Here is a 24,014-nt window from a genome sequence, read left to right on the forward strand (position 1 = left end):
TAGGCCCTTGTGCTACCAGGTGGCAAGAAATTAAGATTGAACGAGTTCAGTCCATATATGTTTGGTTTTGTCACTAACCTTGTCTTGTGATTATGGTTTTGACAAATTCGCATGCATAGGAACACATACACCATAAAATCTAAGTGTCATAAGGTTTATCTCCAATTCATGAAAATGATGGTGAGGAAACGCTTTCACTTGGTAGATATTAAGGAGATAGTAATTGTGATATTTGTATATTCAAAATCGATTATGATTACGGCATCCCTTTTCATAATTCGAATTGTGAGCAATGGCAAAAGGTCTAAACATTTGAGACTTATTTGTGTAAGTTCTTAAATAGTTTAGACACACATGTGAGCTATCTAAGGAAAGGTGTATGAGTTTGAGAATCCTAGATAAAGTCTTATCAAAGCATCTCGTGTCAGAAATATGAACTTTGGTAATGAAAGTCAATGAAGTATTGATTTCTAGAAGTCCAACTAATTTCTGACTACATGTTAAAGCTAGTAGGAGGATAAGTGTTATGCTAGTAAGATAATAATTATTATGATAGTAGGAGCATAATCAATTATGGTAAATGTTGCGAGTTAGCAATTTTAATTATAGAAAACAAAGTTTCAATTTGCAAGTTGCAGAGTTTGAAAAGTTGTTTTGCTGTAATTAAGGAAGAGGAAATTATACTTCATTTCAATTTTAAAAGCTTAGATTGAGATTATAATCACATTTAGTCAAATATATATATATATATATATATATATATATATATATATATATATATATATATATATATATATGAATGTTATGTTGGAATGGTTCAACATAAGGAAATATTGTATATGGAAATGTTAATTGCATTCTCAAAATTTGATTATGATTAAGAAATCCCTCTTCATAATCAAAATTATGAGAACATGGAAAATATAAATATTATAGCAAAAGACTGATCAAGTATCATGTCTTTATGTTAGACATTATGAATCGTGTCTAATATGTTTCGGGTATAGGATCGATTGCATATGCTATAATATTCTCATGTTCTAAACTTTTCCAAATGCCTAGGGCATTAAGAGGGAAAAAGGACTAGAACCGGTCATTACTAAAGTGGTTGAGCAACTGTTAAGGACAATCTAAGGTTCGCCAAGGATTGGTCTATTAAGGATAGTTGGAAGTATAGTAATTGATGGACCATATTGACATTATTATGAATAGACAGGAGTCTATTAATAATGAATTGTCGTATGGAAAATATGGAATCTTTCCATATTAGGAGTTGAAGAATAGATGAGAAAGTTAGAAACTTTTATGCAAGAAGGATGTTCAAAGGAATGTACTTTGAATTTGAGACTTCATTTCCATGGAATTGTCCTGTAACAATCTCCAAAGGAATATTTTGTATTATCATTGGTCAAGTCTCTGTTACTTTTGGTACCTAGACATTACAAAAGAATCATTGCTTGATAGTTTAGAATCTAACACTTTCTAGCAGTGACAAGAATTTGGAATTATTACTATTGCAATAAGGATTTGGAATTGTGAAATAAGCATCATTGAAATGTTTTTCAATTGATCTATTTCACAAAGAAAGGACCATAGACAAACATAGTGTGCATGCTTGGAGCATGGCATAACTATTTTGTAGAAAAACATAGTGTGCATGCTTGGAGCATGGCATGATTATTGTTTTAATTCAAGTATTAAGTTGATTATTCGAAACATTATACAATGGATAATGAGTAATCAATATGACTCAAACGTTTTGGGGCCATATAGGATTAGTATTATTCTTGTGTTTCACTTTGCATGTTTTGACTTCCCGAATAACTAGGTTATTCAAACCATCCACAATCGATCATACTTTGGAAGTAGGTATTGAGATAAGATTGTCATGAATGGGTCTGTAGTTTGTCTAGGAAAAAGTGGATGTAGTGTTTATGAGTACTCCTGGAATAAGATTCAAGTATTGGATTCAACCCACAATCATTTGAATCACTTCATGTATTTTATCACAAGGGATTGTGAGACGATAATATCTTATATTATTGAAACGGATACATCTGAGTTGTCGTTGCGAGTCAGTTGCACATGGACATATGTAAATGCATCAGTAACTTAGATGTTATAAAACATATTGTTGTGTGTAATTTGATGAGTAAGTACAAGTGAGCATTTGGGTCTAATTTTATCCGTTCATTTTACCCCCAATGATTTAGTGATGACACCCCTAAGTTCTTGGCCAAGCCTAGACTGATTTGATTTGTTTAATCAGTCGGTCATCATAAATCGGGAATCGGGAAACAACAGATAGACAGAGATAATGATTATAATCCATGTCTTAGCCCAAACGATATCTAGAATGGAGGAATATATAATCCCTTATCTAATGGATGCATCATTCACTAGGTCAGAGTTTGACAACAGATTTTAAGAGCTACGATTGCTAGTCGGGTTGTGGAGTCATACTTGCAATAATAGTTATTAGACTTATCCAAGTGGGAGAATGTTGGATTAGTGTCTAAGTCCATAACTATATTTGGTATGTACTTGACCTAAGAGTAGCATGGTCCATTTGGGTTGCATGGCACCAAAACAATCTTAAGGATGGATAATTGAGAAGATGTTATTTATGATTTATTAATATATTACAAGTTCTAATATTATTAATATGAAATCATATTATTTAATTAGTATTGTTCAAGAATTAGTTTGGAATTAATTTTGTGATCAAAAGAGTCTAATTAACTATATGGGGATTGATTATGTAAATCATTCATTCTTATAATGTGGGCTTGTGATCCATAGTTCCTTATGTTGGGCTAAACCCATGTGGTGACCCATGGATGATCCATGGAGGTTTAAACCCAGGGAGCATGAGGAATATGGAAAGTCATGCACATTAGGGTTTGCATGGTGTAACCCTAATCAAGCTACACTATATAAGAACCCCTCTAGCTCATGAAAGGGGCACTAGTGGAAACACAAGAGGGCAAGCCAATTTTATGAATGCAAGTGACATATTCTCAAGTTCCTCCATTTGTTGGTGGTGCTGTGTGATTCCATTTGAGGTGCAACACTTGGGGCAATAAGTTCTTAAAGATCCAAGGCTTCCAACTACACTAAAAGGTATGTCATCTAACTTGTATTTCATGTTGTTTATGCTTCATTTCATGCTAGTTAGGATGATGCTTTGGAATATTAAATGTATGCATGTATAATAGAGAAAACATAGATCCAAAGCATCTAGGGTTGCATGTATTCCATAGGAGTGTTAGAATGCTCAAAATACTTCATAACTTTACCCTAGGATGCCGGATCTGGAGTTTGGAGCTATGGACTTCACTGGAATGAGCTGAATGTGAAATGGCTGAAGGAACTCGACGAGTTGGATAGCCAACTCGACGAGTTTAGTAGGGTTTCCCGCTTTATGAATTCTGAGTGAACTCGAAGAGTTGGTAAAATAACTCGATGAGTTGGTTAGGGTTTTCCCGATCTTCTAGAAACTGTATGGACTCAACAAGTTGCTTGGCAACTCGGCGAGTTAACTCAGGTTTTTGCAGTTTCTGAATTCTGAAGGAACTCGACGAGCCAGTAAGCTACACTCGACGAGTTAGGTCAACATGGACAATTGACCTTGACCGTTGACTTTGACTTTGACTTTGACCAAGGGTTGACCAAGTTTGACTCCTAAGGGTATTATCGTATTTTGGGATTTTGATGGACGTGGTCCTATGGTGGTTATAGGTGGTGAAGTTCGTGCTTGTGATTCGGGAGTTTGATCTTATCACTACAGCTAGACATTGTGAGGTGAGTTTTCCTCACTATACTCAAGGGTCGAAGGCACCAAGGTCGGCCCTTTGGCTTGATATCCTTCTTTAATATTAGTGAGATCGGTTAGATCGGTATCCTGGTAGATAGAATGTTGCTATGATTAGAGATCTGTAGATCCGTTTGAATGTCTATAGACTATTATGTGATTACCTGTTATATGTGCACATGTTTGATTGGTAGTTAAGGGTATTCCATCCTGATGATGATTGGACCCTAGTATGTTGTCTTTGTAGACTTTTATATGATTATCTGATATAGGTGCACATGTTTGATTGGTAATGAGAGTATTCCATCTCGCGGACTAGACTCATAGTATGTTGGCATTCCAACCTAATGGTTGATTGGACCCATAGGATGTTGGCATTCCAACCCGATGGTTGAGGGCCTAGGGTATTCCAAGCCGATGGTTGATTGGACCCATAGAATGTTGGCATTCCAACCCGATGGTTGAGAGCCGGGGGTATTCCAACCCCATGGTTGATTGGACCCATAGTATGATGTTTGTTATTGTATGCATATTGTTGTGTGTATGGGTATTTTTGGGAAACTCACTAATATTCGGGCTTACAGTTATGGATTTTGTTTCAGGTACATCGAATGATCACGGGCAGGCAAAGGCGTGATCGTGCACCTCCTTACATTTTATGATTTTGATTTATGGGATACTCTGATATGAAACTATTTTGAAAACATTTTGTAATAAATAATGGTTTTTGAATGCTTAAAAAAGTTTTAAATTTTCATGAATTTTATGTGTTGGGCTGAAGATTATTTTGAAGATTGCGTCTATTGGGCTCGGCTGTTTAATTATTTAGATTGTATTCCGGTTTGGGCCTGTCCAACCGAGAGCCCTTTTTGTTTATTATATAAGTATATGCTTGCATGCATATTAGGTTAACGATTTTAGCGATTCATCTAGAGTATAACGATAGCATTTACAGGTTTCTTTAATCGTTCTTGTAACCTACCAATCCTCTACAGTTGATGTTCTTAATCGAGCTCTTCTGAGGATTTTGTTTAATCATTCGACACGTTTGATTCACTCTTGTCTCGTTCTTATTTTCGTGTTCTTACAATTTTATATTTACTTACTTGTTCAAGATCTAATCGATCTTCATAGATTAAAGGTTTTTAAATCTCATCAATTGGTATCAGAGCAGGAGGCTGTGTAATCGATACACATCTTTTCTGTGAAAAGGTTTCAATTAGGGTTTTTCCGCAACTACCGATATTTATTGAGCCGTCATCTCATTATTGACGTATCTTGATATTTATTGTTTTGCCCTAATCTGCTTTATTACAAGTCTGATCTTTGAACAGTTTTTTTTTCGATCATAATGGACGAGTCGCAATCAAATCCTATTAATATTTCCAACAGCATCGGTTCGACGACAAAGATTCCAATCCTATATACCCATGACTATGAAGTATGGGCGCATCACTTCGAAGACTACGTGATAGGATCTGAGGACAATGGGTACCTCATATGGGAAGCCATCATTAATGGACCGTTTTCTCATTCTGCAACGTCCAGAATTATTAAGACACAAAAGGAATACAATGATCTACTGAAGGATGTTAAGGATATTGCTCAAGATGAAAAGGACAAATTCCAGTGCAATATCAAGGCGTTAAGGTTAATCAGATTCGCCCTTCAGTCCGACACCTTTAGATTGGTCAGCTCATGCACGACGGCAAAGGAAGTTTGGGATAGACTTCGCGAACTGTACTCTACAGACGAAGATCTTGAACATTCTATCCAAACCTTGCTCTTATCTGAGTTTGGAGAATTCAGGCAAGGAGCCGAAGAAACGGTGACCCAGACGTTCGATCGCTTCAATCATCTTCTCAGCAAGATGATCAAACATGATATCGAAAGGAAGCTTATCGAGCAGAAGGTTACTTTCTTAAATGGTCTGCGGTCTGAATGGAGAGCAGTAGTGTCTACAGTCAAAGCCCATGAGCAGTTTAAATCATATTCTCTGGCAAAACTGGTGTGTATTCTCAAGTCTCAAGAGAAGATTGTACTGCAGGAGAAGAACGTTGTTTCAAGCCTTGGTTCGTTGGCCCTCCTGTCAAAGAGTAAAGCTGTGATGGAGGATGAAGACCTTAACTTGGAGGAGTATGACCTCACGTCTGAGGATTATGCTATGATGGTGTCTAACCCCAAGAGGTTCATAAAGAAGAGATTCCCCAGCAATAAAAACCAAAACTGGCAGGGGAGTTACAGTTCAGAAAAAGTTAACCATGAACCGAAGGTTGAAGAGCCCACGAAGGAACCGAAGGTGGATGGCGATTCCAGAGTAAGCTGTTACTACTGTGGTGGGAAAAACCACTATGCTAAAGACTGTGTGCTTAAGAAGATGGCTGAAAAGGATGATGAAAAGGATGAGGAAGCCATGTTGCAGAAAAGGCTGGATGAGTTGAGAAAGAAGAAATCTACCGCTAACCCTTCTATTAATGCTCTTATTGTGTAGGGTTCGGTTGCTGATGATGAGTTCGGTAGCACGGAAGTTTGGTCTACCGACTCAGAAGACGATGAAGTGAGGAAGCCTACTCATGGAAAGGCTTATGTGGCAAAGGAGGAGAGCAGTGGAGGAAGATGCTTCAGGGTGTCTGATGTATCTCAGATGAGGGGATACAACACCGATAGTGGAAGCAAAGAACCGAAGGTGCAGGAGGACATGTGCTTTACGGCCAAACCACTCAGCCAGCAGTTCAATGAGCTTGATGAACTGATAAAGAAGGTACAATTGGTTTTTGTTTCATTTAAAGTACCACAATCCTCATATGAGAAAGAACTAAAAATTGTTAATACAAGAATTTCTCATCTAGATAGTAGCTTAACTCAAACTCGAGTCACCAATTCTAACCTAACTGATCAATTAAGCAGGGCGGCGTCGAAGAGTGAGGAGCGGCGTATGTGGATCGAGTTGAAGGAGTCTGAAATAGTTAAAATTAAAGACGAAAACATTTATTTACAAAGAGATAATTTAAAGTTGTTAAAACAGTGGAATGCTTTTTGTTTAATTGCAAAACGTCTTTATTCTAATATTACTCAGCTTCACTTAGATTGTGAAATAGGCCAAAAGATCCATCGCATGATTTTGCTCTTCCTAAAGTTTAAGGAGGATGAAATTGATGCCGAAGCTTATAACTGTGAGAGTGTGATATCATCTGATAATGTCAATCCGACCTACATGTATGGACTGGACAAAATTGAGTCGTTCATTAAATCCAAGGACCACAAGGACATGCTCAAAAACCTTTTGGATGAAAATGATAGACTTAAACTGAAAACCGAAACCATACAAAAATTTGACTCTTTGAATGCCAACGTAAGCTCAAAAAATAAAATTGATGTTGAAAATGCATCTGAGCTTAACGAGGACGAAAACATGAGTGAAATTTCTGTAGAGGACACGGTTGACTGCTCAGAATTTGTTAAAAGCGAACCTGAAAACCACAAGAATCTAATTTCTGAAAATTCAGTGGAGTTCGCTCGATTGTCCCAACAAAAGTCCCCGATATTAGCAGAGAAATAAGTTGTGTATCAAAAGGTCAGGACCACTCCGAATCAAGTTTACAAAGTCACTGGAGTAACCAAGCATTAGACAGCCGAACTCACAGCTATTGTAAACGAAGACAATGCTGATGGCTGCGATGAGTACTTCTGGTCTGCACCAATAGATAATGCAAATGAAACGGTGGGCTTATCAGAAAGAACCTCTTGGATGAGTAAAGGTAGATACATACCTGAACCCCTGAATAAACCAGATAACTTCGATGAGCCAAGCACCAGTGGTACGAAAGACATTCCTAAGGAGGATGAAAGTTCGGCAAAAGAAGGCGTTCCCTCTGCTCCCTCAGCTCAAAGTGAAACTCCTTCAGTTCAAAAGGAACCAGCCAAGGAGAAACCAAAAACGAAAGCTAATGTTCATCATCAACCAAAGCAGATGAGGAATAAGAAGCGAGAAAGGAACCAAAGATACATGAAGAATCTCTCTGAAAGGAGACAATTCTGGCAATCCCAGAATGCATACTTCTCACATCAAGACAAGAATCTGAAGTATGAAAACAATCCTGTCGGAAAGCCTGAGAGTCACAACAACCGAAAGCCAAGGTTCGGTTCACAAGAGGATAGCAACCGAAAGCAAAGGTTCGGTTCAGAGAATGATTCCAACCGAAAGCAAAGGTTCGGTTCTGAAGTAAAAAGAGATCAAAACTCTAAGGTCAGTCCCTCCAATGATCAAAAGCAAAAGGGTCACCTAGAGTCTCCAACAAAGAAGTCCTCTCAATCTAAACCCACTTCTTCTAGTTCATCTAATTCTTCTACCTCCACCAATTCATCTCCATCTTGTTCTAACGCTAATTCTGTTCGTTCTCAAAAATCTCATTCGTCAGTTGAACAAAAGGGCAAACAGAAGGTCAATGAATCCAAACCAGAGTCCAAACCGAACGCACCCAATCCTAATAAGATAAAAGTTTTTACCATTAAAAAGAAAGATGAAACAACTCTTATAAAACGAACATATCTAGTTGACATTTCTCTTACTGTTCCTGTTCCCATGAAAAGCTCACGTGGACCCAAGAAACTTTGGGTTCCTAAATCTGCTTAATTTTTGCAGGTTATAAGTGACGAGCAGTTCGACGAAGAATGGTACATCGATAGTGGCTGCTCACGTCACATGACAAGGAGGAAAGAGGAGCTCAGGGAATACAGATCTCTTGCAAATGGTGGAAATGTCAAGTTTGGAAATAATTCTTTCGGCACCATAAAGGGATACGGGATGATAACAAATGGTGACTTTACTATAAGGAAGGTGGCTTATGTGGAAGGACTCCAACACAACCTCATCAGTGTATCTCAGCTTGTTGGAGGTACAGGTCTGAAAGTCTCATTCGATGATGAAGGTTCTGAAATTATTAAGAAAAAGACAAAGAAGGTAATTCTCAAGTCAGAGCGAAAGGGTGAAATGTTTCCTCTAAATCTGAAACCCATCAAAGGAAACCCAACTATATGCCTGTTATCAAAGGCTCAATCTGACGAAAGCTGGTTGTGGTCTTCCATTGCTCAAGTTCGACAGAGATCACTTGTGTGCTGCATGCGAAATGGGGAAGCAGAGTCGTCAAAGTCACCCATCTGTAATTAACACAAAAGTTGTTGAACCACTCGAATTACATCATATCGATTTGTGTGGTCCTTCATCTATCGAAAGCATCGGTGGTAGCAAGTATATTCTTGTTATTGTTGATGACTTTTCACGATTCACATGGGTGTTCTTTCTAAAGCTCAAATCTGAAGCGACTCATAAGCTGAAAGTGTTCATCAAGCAGATTGAAGTTCAGCTCAAGAAGGTCGTTCGAAACATCAGAAGCGACAATGGTCTGGAATTCAAGAACAGGGAGTTTGAAGAGTTTCTTGCAGAAAAGGGAATAAGTCACAACTTCTCAGCTCCCTACACACCACAACAGAACGGAATTGTCGAAAGATGAAACCGATCTTTGTGTGAAGCTGCCCGAACTATGCTAAGTTTCGCTTCCTTACCTCTTTATTTTTGGGTTGATGCTATTTCTGCTGCTTGTTTTACACAAAACAGGTCTTATCTCAACAAACGATTCACGCTCACACCATACGAGATTCTCAATAACAGAAAGCCTAATGTGAAATTTTCCACGTGTTCGGCTCACGGTGTTTCATCTTTAATTCTAAAGAACACCGCAACAAGTTCGATGTCAAAGCCGACGAGGGAATTTTTCTGGGATACTCGCTCACATCCAAGGCATACAGAGTCCTAAACAAGCGTACAAGAAAAATTGAAGAGACATATTACGTGACCTTTGACGATAGCTATGTCAAAAAGCTACAAGCCAAAGAAGACATCGCTGGGGAAATCTTTCCTCAAACTGGGCAAGTCACAGTCTCGATCGTTAACTTAGACGACAAATTTCTGGAGCTCTTTGACGAACCAGAGAAAGCTTCTCTCTCAGAAGCAGGTGCAGCAGACAACAAGGTCGATCACATGAAGCAAATTGTCGAAGAAGCTACCAGGAGAATGAATGAAGGAGGATCGACTACTAATGACCCTCCATTCAACAATGCTTCAGTCGAGGGGGAGCCAAGCTCACAAGTCGAGGGGGAGCCAAGCTCAAATATTGAGGGGGAGCCAAGCACTACAACTGCAACCGAAGGTGCTTCTCCAACCGAAAGTGCTTCTCCAACCGAAGGCGCTTCAACACCTGAAAGTCCAGCACCACAAGAAACCCCTGAACCTCAAGTTTCACAAAGCTCATCAATCGAGGGGGAGCATGATGATATGACGCTTGATTACGATAGCCAATCTGAGCCAGAAGAAATGATCAATGCTGAACTAGACCCAACCTTTGATCTGAATTACCCTCCTCTTACCAAATGGACCAGAGATCATCCTATCTCCCAAGTAGTTGGTGATGTATCTGAAAAGGTTCTGACCCGATCACAACTGAAGGCAAAACAGACATCCTTATTTTCAAAGGTTGAGTTTTGTATGTTTAACTCATTCGTATCAAAAGTTGAACCGAAGACAGTTAACACTGCCCTCGATCACCCTGATTGGGTTCAAGCAATGCAAGACGAACTGAACGAATTTGAAAGGAACAAAGTCTGGCGCCTCATTCCAACTCCTTCAGATGCTTCGGTTGTTGGTCTCAAATGGGTCTTCAGGAACAAAATGGACAAGGAAGGGAACGTAATAAGGAACAAGGCTCGTCTGGTGGTAAAGGGATACTGTCAGGAGGAAGGGATAGATTATGAAGAGACTTTCGCTCCTGTAGCTAGGCTGGAATCTGTAAGAATATTTCTTGCTTATGCTGCCCACAAAAACTTTGAAGTTTTCCAAATGGACGTCAAGTGTGCATTTCTTAATGGAGAACTCGAAGAAACTGTGTATGTGGAGCAACCTCTTGGGTTCGTAAACGAAAAGTATCCAAACCATTGCTATATTCTGGATAAAGTTGTGTATGGCCTTAAACAAGCTCCGAGAGCCTGGTATGAAACGCTAACTAAATTTTTAAAGATGTCTAAATTCAAACAAGGTTCGGTTGACCCAACCTTCTTTTGCAAAAAGGAAGGTACCCACCTTATGATAGTTCAAATTTATGTTGATGACATCATCTTTGGCTCTACGAATCCCAGCTTAACAGTTGAATTCAGAAAGCTGATGGAGACTAAATTTGAAATGAGCTCAATGGGTCCTATTAACTTTTTCCTTGGTTTAAATATTAGACAGGGACCCGAAGGCATCTTTATCAATCAGGAAGCTTACACGAAGACTCTCCTAGCAAAGTTTGGTATGATGGGAGACTCAAAAGTCAAAGTCCCAATGGCATTCGGCACCAAGCTAACTCCATCCCTAGACAAACCGGCTGTTGATATCACGCTCTATCGTCAAATGATAGGATCACTAATGTATCTTACTGCTAGCAGGCCTGACATCATGTTTTCTGTGTGTTATTGTGCTCGATTTCAGGCAAACCCACGCGAACCTCACATGCTTGCAGTGAAGAACATCTTACGCTATCTCAAGCGAACCACCTCCTTAGGTCTATGGTATCCTTCCAACTCAGGCTTCTTTGTTCAAGCCTATTCTGATGCTGACCTTGGAGGATGTGGACTCGACAGAAAAAGCACAACTGGTGGCTGTCAATTCCTTGATGGGAAGTTGGTCAGCTGGCAATTCAAGAAACAAACGTGTGTCGTTGTCTACTGCCGAAGCGGAATACATTGCCGCTGCATCCTGCACATCACAAGTGATTTGGATCTAGAGTCAACTTCGAGACTATGGACTCAATATGAAGAAGATCCCACTATATTGTGACTCTGAAAGTGCAATTAGGATCTATCATAACCCAGTGCAACACTCTAAAACCAAACACATAGCACTGAGGTATCACTTCATCAAAGATCACATGGAAGATGGGAACGTCGAAGTTCACTTCGTAAGGACCACTGATCAACTGGCTGACGTCTTTACCAAAGCTCTTCCTGAAGCATCATTCAATAGAATACTGCAAGGGCTAGGTATGATGGAATCAGAGTCAGTACCTCACACTACCTCTCAACTTCAAACGTAAGAAGCGAAATCAACCAAACGTTCGGGTTCGGTTAAACCATCTGACTCGCTCATCTCTTCAAAGGTAGTCTTTCTTTGTTGTATATTCCTTGTACAAAAATTGTTTTTTTCTTAATATTGAAAATATTTTCCAATTGCATGTCTAAATTCCTTGGTTTCTTAACATTTTCCAAAACCGAAACCTACCGAAGGTTCGGGTTCGGTTTTTCAAAATTTTGTTGAACCGAAACCAACCGAAGGTTCGGGTTCGGTTTTTCAAAATTTTGTGGAACCGAAACCAACCGAACGCTCGGGTTCGGTTTTTCAAAATTTTCTGGAACCGAAACCAACCGAATGCTCGGGTTCGGTTTTTCAACTTTTTCCCAACCAAAACCAACCGAACGTTCGGGTTCGGTTTTTCATATTTTTTTCCAAGTTTTTTTAAGTCTTATTTTTTTTTACTTATTTTCTTTTAACTTATTTTTTATTTTTTTTTATTTATCTATTTTCTTTATAAATCTCAAAAACTCCAAAAATATATTTTTTTTATTTTTTTTATTATTTATTTTATTTTTTTCTTGTTGTGTGTTCGTTCGTTTATGGGGATATAATTGATGAATTACTTAAGTGTCCCTAGAAGCATGCTGCTGTATGTGTCTCAAGCCTCATAAGATTTTGAATAATAGCCTTCATGACCTGGTATACGCAAACCTTGTCTTCCCAATAAGACTAACATATTTATTCTAATCGCGAGCTACCTCACTCTCTTCTCACATGAGTTAAGAGTTTGCTGCTTAGTCCTTTCTTTCGCAGCAGAGGTACTATGTTTTCTTACACCATCTCCATTACATTTCTCCATTACATTCGTTTCCTCAACGTAACCCTTGACACTCTCAGAAATTACCACTGAGGTTTATGGTTACACAACATCTATGTTTATGATCTTAGTTTCGTGTCACTACGGGCTGAGTGAAACCCAAAATTCAACACCTAATGAATTGACGGTGAACAATTAATTTGCTCAAGTTTTCACCAAAGAATTGACGAATGTACCCTCATGAAATCTCAAATTTTCTTTTGTGTGATTCCTATGAAATTGTTAAAAACCATAACATTTCTTCCCTTAGGATCCAATTTTAAATTTTTTTATCTGAGATTTTATGTTTTTCCAAGCCCATTTAAAATAAATTTCTACCTACTTGTTCAACAGGCTACACTGGTCTCACAAGTACTTTGTTCACTTTCTTTCTTATTTCAAGATTAGAATTGATGAATCAAAGCGAAAGCCACCCCTATTTAGCCTAATTAAAAGAAGCCTTTCAACATTTATTAATAAGTGTTTGATCGTAATTCAACGGGATTCCACACTAACACTTTAAGGTCTCTCTTGACCTTGAAGGAAGAGATTCGTGCCCGGGATCATCAGTTTCGTGTCTTTATTGACATCACAGAATATCCTTAAAAGAGTTGGTTTATTTCTTTTTCTTTTACACTCTTTGCACGAAAATCTTTGATTTTCCAAAATTCCGTTACTAATTATTACAGGTTGTCTTATTACTTTGGTGGATAATTATGAAGTTGTGGTCAAAAACAATCCACGTGGGTATTTAATTCAAAAGATGCCGTTTAAAAGGATAAGACGAAAGGTTGCTGACTAGGCGGGAGTTAAACGGATTGAAATACAAACGACGGTAAAAAGGGGGCGCGTGTGAATTCGAAACGCCCATGCTTTTACTGACATTATGGACGCGTGTGCGAAATCCAAGCGACATCCCTCTGGCATTTAAAGGCGCGTGAGCATTTCAAGCGGTTTTTCTTCTGAAACGGCGCTTGTTGGGTGGCGTGATCCTAGGAATCTGACACTCTCTTTCCTACGTGATCATCGCCTAGAAGATATGAAACGATTTTTCTCTCTCCAATCCCTCACTATAAAAGGCAGTCTACACTCTTATTTACCTTTTTACTGCCTCCGAAATTTCTAAAGAGCAAATACTCCCAAACAGCTTTCCTGTTCATCATCTTCTTCATACCTTCAACAATGGCAGAATCCTCTTCCGTCCATGCTACTTCACAAATCCTTCCCATCCGTCCACAACAATGTCTGGTGATTGATCTCAACCCTCTGGCGTACGACTCCTACATGTCGCCGATTATCGAATGCCTGAAGTACTCCCAAATCGCCACCGCTCCCTCCAGGATCGAGTCTGTTCCCATGGTGGCCCTATCGCAGGTTTATGCGACTGCCTATTACAACAAGGCAGTCGAACGAGTGTTCTTCGAGATTGCTGAACACAAGACATCTGTCTCTCGACAACGTTTTTGCACAATGCTAGGGTTGGCTGTTGACCCATCGAGAATAAATCCGGAGACGATTCCAGTTGGGTATCTGTATAACATGTTTTACAACATGGGGTACACGGAGGTTCTCACCTCCGTCGCAAAGTTCAAGAAGTCCTGTTTGCCGCCACAGTGGAACGGCATGTTCACAATCCTCTTCAAGGGCTTGTCGGAACGGAGCTCAGGATCCGACGGGGCTAGTCGACTTTTCTTGTCGATCATGTATGCAGTCTACAACGGGGTTAATTTGGACTTTGGGATGGTCCTCTGGCAACAGCTCGTCCAGAGCCTTTCTTCATCATCTCGACACTCTGAGGTGTCGTTGGCCCGGTTTTGGATTCTAATCACAAAGTGGGCGATGGACAAGTTCGACATTCCCACTGCTGCAGGTGCATCGATGTCTTCTATCGGTACGTTTCATACCAAGAAGATCATCGTCTCGGATGCTTCGAAATTCTCATTTATTGGCTCTATTCCGGAGACAATGTATGGCGTTGTTCCCTCTGACAGCAGACTAATTCGGACGATTAAGTAATTCAGGGCAACTGGTCCTAGGGAACTTACACCGGATATGCTCAGGTCTATCCACGATGCAGACAAACTGGTGTCCAGGGGCAAAAAGGCGGATAAAGGGAAGCAAGCGACCAAAGCTCCTACGGGTCCTTCTCCCAAGAAGAGGAAATAGCCTAAAGCTGCTCAGTCCCCACAACCGAAGAGGAGGAAGACTCAACCGAAGCGAAAGCTTGTTATTCCCTCTTCTTCAAGTGAATCAGAGAACGAGCGTTCGGATTCGGACGGCTCTCAAGGAGGCGAAACCCCTCAACGAGGCAACACACCACCTCGGTCACCTACCCCAGAGATGGAACTTCATAATTCACCAGTTCCTTCACCTCCTCCAACCATTCCGACCATAATCCCCAATACCACTATTCCACCAACCTTTTTCCCTATACCACCACCCATCTTCACAACTGCAACCGAAACACCACCTGTAACCGAAACCCCACCCGTAACCGAACCACCTCAAACCGAAACCCATACAACCGAACCTACCCAAACTCAACCACCACCCGAAACTACCCCACCCCATACTCAACCTGAACATACCCAAACCACAACACCCCCAGCTTCACCACCCCCTCCATCTCCAGAAAATGCCTCTAATGGCGAAAACCCTTACCTTGGCGGTGAACACATGAACTTTGATTCGGTCTACTATAGTCCGTTTCAGGTTCAGAGTGATGAAGAGGATGATGCTGCAGTGACAAAGAAGCATCTAAAGGAGCTCAACGAGAAGGTTGACCTACTTCTCGCCTCATCTTCCAACCAGCAGTCCTCTCTTTCTGAAGCTGCTCTTCAGAAGATTGTTGATGCCTTCTCCAGGGCTCAGCATGATTCGGTAGCCTCAGCCACTTCCGCCATCAACGCCTCTACCAAAGCCTGTGAGGCTGCGACCGAAAAAGTCGATAAACTATTCTTCGACGCTTCTATCCTGTTGAAGTCATTACAGGAAAGCGCCGACGCCACGAAGACAACTTTGGAACCGATTGTTCAGCAATTGGCAAAGTTCATCTCAATGGAGTTGACTTCGTTCGCTGCCCTTCGCCAAACCATAAGCGGCGACAACTCGGCCCTTCGTGCCTCCATCGATGAGCGACTTGCTAAGCTACAAGAGGATCTTGCGGCTGAAAACTCTTTGATGGACGTTCTCTCAAGCAAAACCACCGCCCTAAAAGTCAAGAGCACTCAGCTATCCAACTCTCAACAACAGCTGGAAGCTCTTCGATACGAAAGGGAGGTTATCAAGACATGTGTTTCGGATGTACACGCTGCCTTATCCAACATCCTAGAAGCACATGATCCGATTCTAAACCATTCGGTGAGGCGAACCCTTGCTGAAAAGCTCTCTCCGTCCATGGACCTTCTCAGCAAAATCGAAGGCCTACCTAGTTTCGTGTCCATTACGAAACAAGGGGGAGATGAGAAAAAGACCGGATCGAAACCACATCCTTCCTCCAAAGCTACTCACACAACCGAACCACCTTCGACTGGTCAAGCTTCGGGTTCGGGTGTGAAGGACAAAGGGAAAAATATAGCTGAGGAAGAAGATGAAAATGAAGACAAGGAGACCATTGCTGACATGTTAAAACGAAAGAACAGTCGCAATGTCGATGAAGATGTAAATCGTGTGGCGCGAGAGGCTGAAGAAGCCAAACGCAAGCAGAAGGAAGCCAACGATCTCCTTGAGAGCCGGAAGACTCTCTTCCCTGCATGGACTCGGGAGCGAATGATCAAAGAGGCCATAGATACTCCCAGCATCTTATGGATCGAGCCGGTTATCTCGTTCGACTGCAATAATACTGTCGACTCGCAGTTCGACATGCCGCTGACGCGAAAGGCATTTATCTTCCATGCCTTCTCAAATATCTTTGAAGTCCCTCATCCGAACGCTGAGCTTGACAGGGAGCTCATCGACTTCTATCTGGCGGCTGCTCGTCCTCAGTATCTAACTTGGAGCGCCCAGAAGATAGTGAACGTTGGGTACTGAAGCCTTACGCCGAAGGGAGATTCACAAACGTTCGGTTTAGGTTGATTCGAGGATCTGCAAGAACTGCACATAATATCTCCCTGGCAGATCTACCGAACTTAAATCCTCATGATTGGATTGTCCTGTATAATATCCTTTTGACTAATGAAGCCGAATATGGTCCCATTATAGACCATATCAAAAGGATGTTAGCCTGCTACATCATGGAGGTTGCCCTTATGGATCAGGAGGTCGCCACAGTCTTCAAGAAGAAACCGAAGATAGCTCCTGTGGGATCGGCCAGTGATCTCAACCAAATGCAAATGGGCAAGATCGACCCGAGACACAACTCGGTTATGTTCACTAGAGCAGAAGGACAGAAGTGTCTCTTTGCTTTAGCTGACAAACACCTTTACACCACTGCTTGTCTGGAGCATGTGTTATCGATCATCAAGAGGTGTAAAGAAAATTCAGTTGATGATGTCAAGTACTTCAACGACATGATCCAATGGTACGTCAGGTTTAGACAGACGATACTCGCTCTCACCAAATGTTTGTTTAACACCGTGAAGAAGAAGGTACCTGCTTCAGCTACTGGCCCAAGTAACAAATGAAGATCTCGCTCCAATTAACGCAAAGGGGGAGATTGTTGGGCTGAAGATTATTTTGAAGATTGCGTCTATTGGGCTCGGCTGTTTAATTATTTAGATTGTATTCCGGTTTGGGCCTGTCCAACCGAGAGCCCTTTTTGTTTATTATATAAGTATATGCTTGCATGCATATTAGGTTAACAATTTTAGCGATTCATCTAGAGTATAACGATAGCATTTACAGGTTTCTTTAATCGTTCTTGTAACCTACCAATCCTCTACAGTTGATGTTCTTAATCGAGCTCTTCTGAGGATTTTGTTTAATCATTCGACACGTTTGATTCACTCTTGTCTCGCTCTTATTTTCGTGTTCTTACAGTTTTATATTTACCTACTTGTTCAAGATCTAATCGATCTTCATAGATTAAAGGTTTTTAAATCTCATCATTATGGATGTTACAAGTTGGTATCAGAGCCTTGGTTTGAGTGAATCGGAGGAACACTCGTGTGAATCCAATCTCAAACCAAGGAAAAGATTTTCAAAATGATTTTGAAATGGTTTTCAAAATACTAAAGGAGAATGCAGCATGTACGATCATCCGGAGCCAGTAAGTAGACCCCAAAATTGATGGGTTTTGAGCATAACATCATTCCTATGGTGTAGATGCAACCCTAATGCTTTGGATCTAGGTTTTCCTCAAGTTATACATGCAAACAATCTTCCAAAGCATAAACCCTAATCTAACATGGCTAAGAATGAAATTCATATGTAAATAAGGGTTTGGAATCTTACCTTGATTATTATGTAACAATCACAATCACAAACCTCCTTGATCTTGACTTCTGAAAGCCTAGTTCCCCAAGGGTTGAACCTCTAATGGAGTCACAAACTGTTGGATAAGGTGTCTAAGTCCATGACTGTATTTGGTATGTACTTGAACCGACCCGACATGGTCCATTTGGGTTGCACTTCACTGGAATGATTTGTATGGATATTCTTTTGAGAATAGTATATTTATGATTTATTAATATATTATAAGTTATAATATATTAATATGACATCATATTATTTAATTAGAATTGATCAAGACTTAATTTGAAATTAATTTACTGATAAAAAAGAAACTAATTAAATATGGACTCTTATATATATATATATATATATATATATATATATATATATATATATATATATATATATATATATATATATATATATATATATATATATATAGAATGGGCCAATGCTCATTTAGGATGGGCTAAGATTGCATGGAAGTCCATGGATAGTTCATGGAGCTTTTAACCCACAAATCCTATGGAAATGAAAGGTCATGTGTGAGGCCGATTTTAATAGTGCATCATATTTTCTCAAAGTCTTCCAAGTTGTTTTGGTGATTTGTGATTCCACTTGACGCATTCACATTGTTGGTGCTAGGCTCTTAAAGCTCCAAGAAATCAACCACAAGAAAAGGTATGTCATCCTACTAATTTTATATTACATGTACCCCAATCACATGCTAGTTATGTAATGACCTGATTCTCAGGTATTGCTTTAAATAAGAGTTCTTGGGTTAGGCCCTACTCGTTGAGTAGCAGCGGGGGGGGATCGCGAGTTAAGTGACCTACTCGACGGGTCCATATTGGGACTCGGCAAGTAGGAGATGGCAGATGAAACCCTAAATCTCAGGGTTTTGCACCCTATTTAAAGGAACCTTAGCCTCCCTTAGGCCTCTTTACAGTTGTAGAGAGTCCGTGAGCACCCTAATATGTGTGTGTGTGTGTATGTGCCCATTGTGTGTTTGAAGCTTGAAAAGAGGATCTTTGGAGGGAGAAGGCTTGGAGGAGAAGGAGATTGGAGCAAGTAGAGTGTGGGAATCAACACTTATCTCAATTATCATCTTCTATAGGTACCCAAATCGCCTTTTCCTTGTGGATCTCTTCTATTGGCTGAGTTTTAGGGTTTTTGTGGGATATTAAGTTGGAAAGATGAGCTACGGGCTAGATCTGAGGTTGTAACTTCATATATGGACTCTCCTTGGATTCTAGAAGCATAAAATTACAGTTTTAGTCATGATTGAGGTCCCTCTTGAGCATGAAGCTCCATTAAGAACTTAAAATAGGCATTTAGAGCCTTAATTTGTAGCCACGCATGCACGTAAAGTTTGCAACTTTACGTGATAAGCATGCCCTAGAAGTTGGGATCTGTGATTTGGAGCCACTGCATGGCTCAAAACAAGTCTGTATGGAAAAAGGACTGAATGGACTCGACGAGTCGCAAGGTTGACCGACGAGTCACATGAAGATGGCCGTGAACTCGATAAGTTGGATGAACACCTCGTCTAGTCCGATGAAGATTTGCCATAGACTCGACGAGTTGAAGAACAACTCGGCAAGTCGGATGAGTTTTCTACAGGATATGTATGCGCGTGCATTCGTTGAGTTGCAAGGGAAACTCGACGGGTGGCCTTAAAGTTTGATCGAGAATCGAAGGAACTCGACGAGTCACCCCGGTGACTCGGCGAGTTGGAATGTGCTTCAAGGAACTCGGGGAGTAGCCGAGGGTACTCGGCGAGTTGAAGTCAACATGGACTGTTGGCCTTGACTGAGGAATTTTACTTTGACCAGGGGTTGACTAGTGGGTTATGGAGTACCTTATAAGGTTAAGGACTTATGAGTATGTTGTACTATGATAATAGGTGGTGGAGCCTGTGTCAAGTGATCCGAGAGTTGGTGTTTACCTTCTGAGTCGACATCTACGAGGTGAGTTATCCTCACTATATCGATAGGGTCTACGGCACCAAGGCCGACCCTTTGGTTGTTATTGTTATGGTATGATACATGGGGCTATTATCTGTTAGATCGGAATCAGGGTAGACAGTATGTTATGCTCTTATGATCCGTAGGGATTGGTATGTTAGTGACCTGCTAGGTCGGTGCTCTAGTTACGAGTTAATTCTACGATTGATGATCAGTGAGATAGATATGTTTAATGTTTGTGTATGCCAGTATATGCTAGTTATGTGCACATGGTTAGTTGCTTGTTGGTTGTGTTGAGGCGGTACTGCTTTTTTGTTGAAGGCCAACATACCCTATGAGCGGTCCGGGGAGACTGTACCCCTCACTCGTCTTACGAGGAAGGGGTGGATTTTCGGTGGGGCCCTGAGCAGCAGAGGGCGTTTGAGACCCTCCAACAATGTTTATGTGAGGCGCTAGTGTTGACACTCCCCGAGGGAGTCAAGGACTTTGTAGTGTTTTGTGATGCGTCCATCACGGGCTTGGGGGCAGTCCTCATGCAGAAAGGACGGGTGGTAGCCTATGCATCGCGGCAGTTGAAGCCGCATGAGACTGGATACCCTACGCATGATCTTGAGTTGGGAGCAGTGTTTTTCACTCTCAAGATTTGGAGGCATTCTCTGTACAGGGTCCGATGTACTATATATACGAATGACAAAAGTTTGTGGCACATCATGGATCAGCCGAACCTAAACATGAGGCAGCACAGGTGGCTGGATGAGGTCAAGGACTATGATTGTGAGATCCTTTACCATCCTGGTAAAGCGAATGTAGTTGCGGATGCTCTGAGCCGCAAGTCAGCTGGGTCCTCTACCCCAGCCAGGTGTATGAGGATAGCGGTGGATTCCCCGCTGGTGGGTTTGGTCAGGGATGCTCAGATTGAGGGTATGAGACCAGAGAATTGGAAGATGGAAAGGATTAAGGGAAAAGCACCTAGTTTTCTCAAGATAGCCGCGGATTGTTGACCCGTTACAATCGGGTTTGGGTTCTGATGTCCGGAGGGGTCCGGCAGATAGTGATGGAGGAGGCTCATAAGTCTAGTTTTTCTATTCACCCGGGAGCCACCAAGATGTACCATGATTTGAGTTGGAGTTATTGGTGGCCTGGTATGAAGCGAGATATCACTTGGTTTGTTGAGTGGTTCTTGACATGTAGGATGCTCAAGGCCGAGCACCAGAGGCCGCATGGTAAGCTGCAGCCTCTGGAGATTCCCATGTGGAAATGGGAACGGATCGCGATGGATTTCATCATGAAGTTGCTGAAGACGGCAAGGGGTTCGATGCTATATGGGTCATCGTGGATCGATTGACCAAGAGTGCCCATTTCCTAGCCATACGGGAGAGTTCGTCGGCAGAGAAGCTGGCCGACCTGTACATCAGAGAGATTGTGTCTCGCCATGGGGTTCCGGTTTCTATCGTTTCTGATCGAGATGTCATGTTTACTTCCCGTTTTTGGCAGAAGTTCCATGAGGAACTGGGTACACGATTGCATTTTAGTACGGCGTTCTATCTGCAGACTGATGGGCAGAGTGAGCAAACCATTCAGACCCTCGAGGATATGTTGAGGGCGTGCGTCATTGATATCGGTGGGAGTTGGGATTCCCACCTACCGCTTGCAGAGTTCACCTACAACAACAGCTATCATTCCGGTATTGGTGCCCCGCCTTTCAAGGTGTTGTATGGGCGGAAGTGTAGGACCCCAGTCTGCTGGGGTGTGGATGGGCACAGGGTGATGGGTCAGACAGAGGTAGTTCTGCAAACTATCGAGATGATACAGCAGATTAGATAGCGACTGCAGACCGCTCAGAGTCGACAGAAAAGTTATGCCGACCGGCACCGATCTGAACTGGAATTTCAGGTGGGTGACATGGTTCTCCTGAAGGTCTCACCCTGGAAGGGTGTGATCCGCTTCAGGAAGAAAGGAAAATTGGGTCCCTATTACATTGGGTCGATCAGGATTGTTGCCAAGGTTGGCAGGGTGGCTTATAGGCTTGAGCTTCCGGAGGAGCTTAGCCGGATCCATAGCACATTCCGTGTTTCGCAATTACGAAAATGCATTATGGACCAGAAGGCAGTGGTATCGTTGGATGATATTCAGGTCGATGAGCGCCTGAACTATGTGGAGAGGCCTGTGGCTATTTTGGAAAGGAAGAAGAAGAATCTGCAGAACAAGGAAATAGCTTTAGTAAAGGTACAGTGGGAACATCGGAGAGGATCCGAGTGGACATGGGAGCCGGAGGCGGAGATGCGCGAGCATTACTCGACGTTTTTTATTCCAGCGGACTTCGAGGGCGAAGTCTAGTTCAAGTGGGGGAGAGTTGTAATGCCCCGATTCTCAGGTATTTTTTAAATAAGATTTCTTGGGTTAGGCCCTACTCGTCGAGTAGCAGCGGGGTGGGATCGTGAGTTAAGTGACCTACTCGACGAGTCCATATTGGGACTCGGCGAGTAGGAGCGGGCAGATGTAACCCTAAATGCCGGGGTTTTGCACCCTATTTAAAAGATCCATAGCCTCCCTTTAGCCTCTTTATAGTTCTAGAGAGTCCGTGAGAACCCTAACACGCATGTGTGTGTGTGCCCATTGTGTGTTTGAAGTTTGAAAAGAGGATCTTTGGAGGGAGAAGGCTTGGAGGAGAAGGAGATTGAAGCAAGTAGAGTGTGGCAATCAACACTTATCTCAGTTATCATCTTCTAGAGGTACCCAAATCGCCTTTCCCTTGTGAATCTCTTCTATTGGTTGAGTTTTAGGGTTTTTGTGGGATATTAATTTGGAAAGATGAGCTATGGGCTAGATCTGAGGTTGTAACTTCATATCTGGACCCTCCTTGGATTCTAGAAGCATAAAGTTATAGTTTTAGTCATAATTGAGGTCCCTCTTGAGCATGAAGCTCCATTAAGAACTTAAAATAGGCATTTAGAGCCTTTGTAGCCATGCATGCACGTAAAGTTTGCAACTTTACGTGATAAGCATGCCCTAGAAGCTTGGATCTGTGATTTGGAGCCGTTGCATGGCACACAACAAGTCTGTATGGAAAAAGGACTGAATGGACTCGGCGAGTCGCAAGGTTGACTCGGCGAGTCACATGAAGATGGTCGTGAACTCGACAAGTTGGATGAACACCTCATCCAGTCTAATGAAGATTTGCCATAGACTCGATGAGTTGAAGAACAACTCGGCGAGTCGGATGAGTTTTCTCCAGGATATGTATGCGTGTGCGTTCGTCGAGTTGCAAGGAGGAAACTCGACGGGTGGCCTTGAAGTTTGATCGAGAATCGAAGGAACTCGACAAGTCACCCCGGTGACTCGGCGAGTTGGAATGTGCTTCAAGGAACTTGGCGAGTAGCCGAGGATACTCGGCGAGTTGAAGTCAACATGGACTGTTGACCTTAACTGAGGTCTTTGACTTTGACCAGGGGTTGACTAGTGGGTTATGGAGTACCTTATAAGGTAAAGGACTTATGAGTATGTTGTACTATGATAATAGGTGGTGGAGCATGTGTCAAGTGATCCGAGAGTTGGAGTTTACCTTTCAAGTCGACATCTGTGAGGTGAGTTATCCTCACTATATCGATAGGGTCTACGGCACCAAGGCCGACTCTTTAGTTTTTATTGTTATGGTATGCTACATGTGACTATGATATGTTAGATCGGAATCAGGGTATACAGTATGTTGTGCTCTTATGATCCGTAGGGATTGGTATGTTAGTGACTTGCTAGGTCAGTGCTCTAGTTACGAGTGAATTCTATGATTGATGATCAGTGAGATAGATATGTTTGATGTTTGTGTATGCCAGTATATGATAGTTATGCGCACATGGTTAGTTGCTTGTTGGTTGGGTTGAGGCG

Source organism: Lactuca sativa, chromosome 7 (genome assembly GCF_002870075.4).
Source record: "Lactuca sativa cultivar Salinas chromosome 7, Lsat_Salinas_v11, whole genome shotgun sequence".
In the NCBI taxonomy this organism is placed as follows: Eukaryota; Viridiplantae; Streptophyta; class Magnoliopsida; order Asterales; family Asteraceae; genus Lactuca; species Lactuca sativa.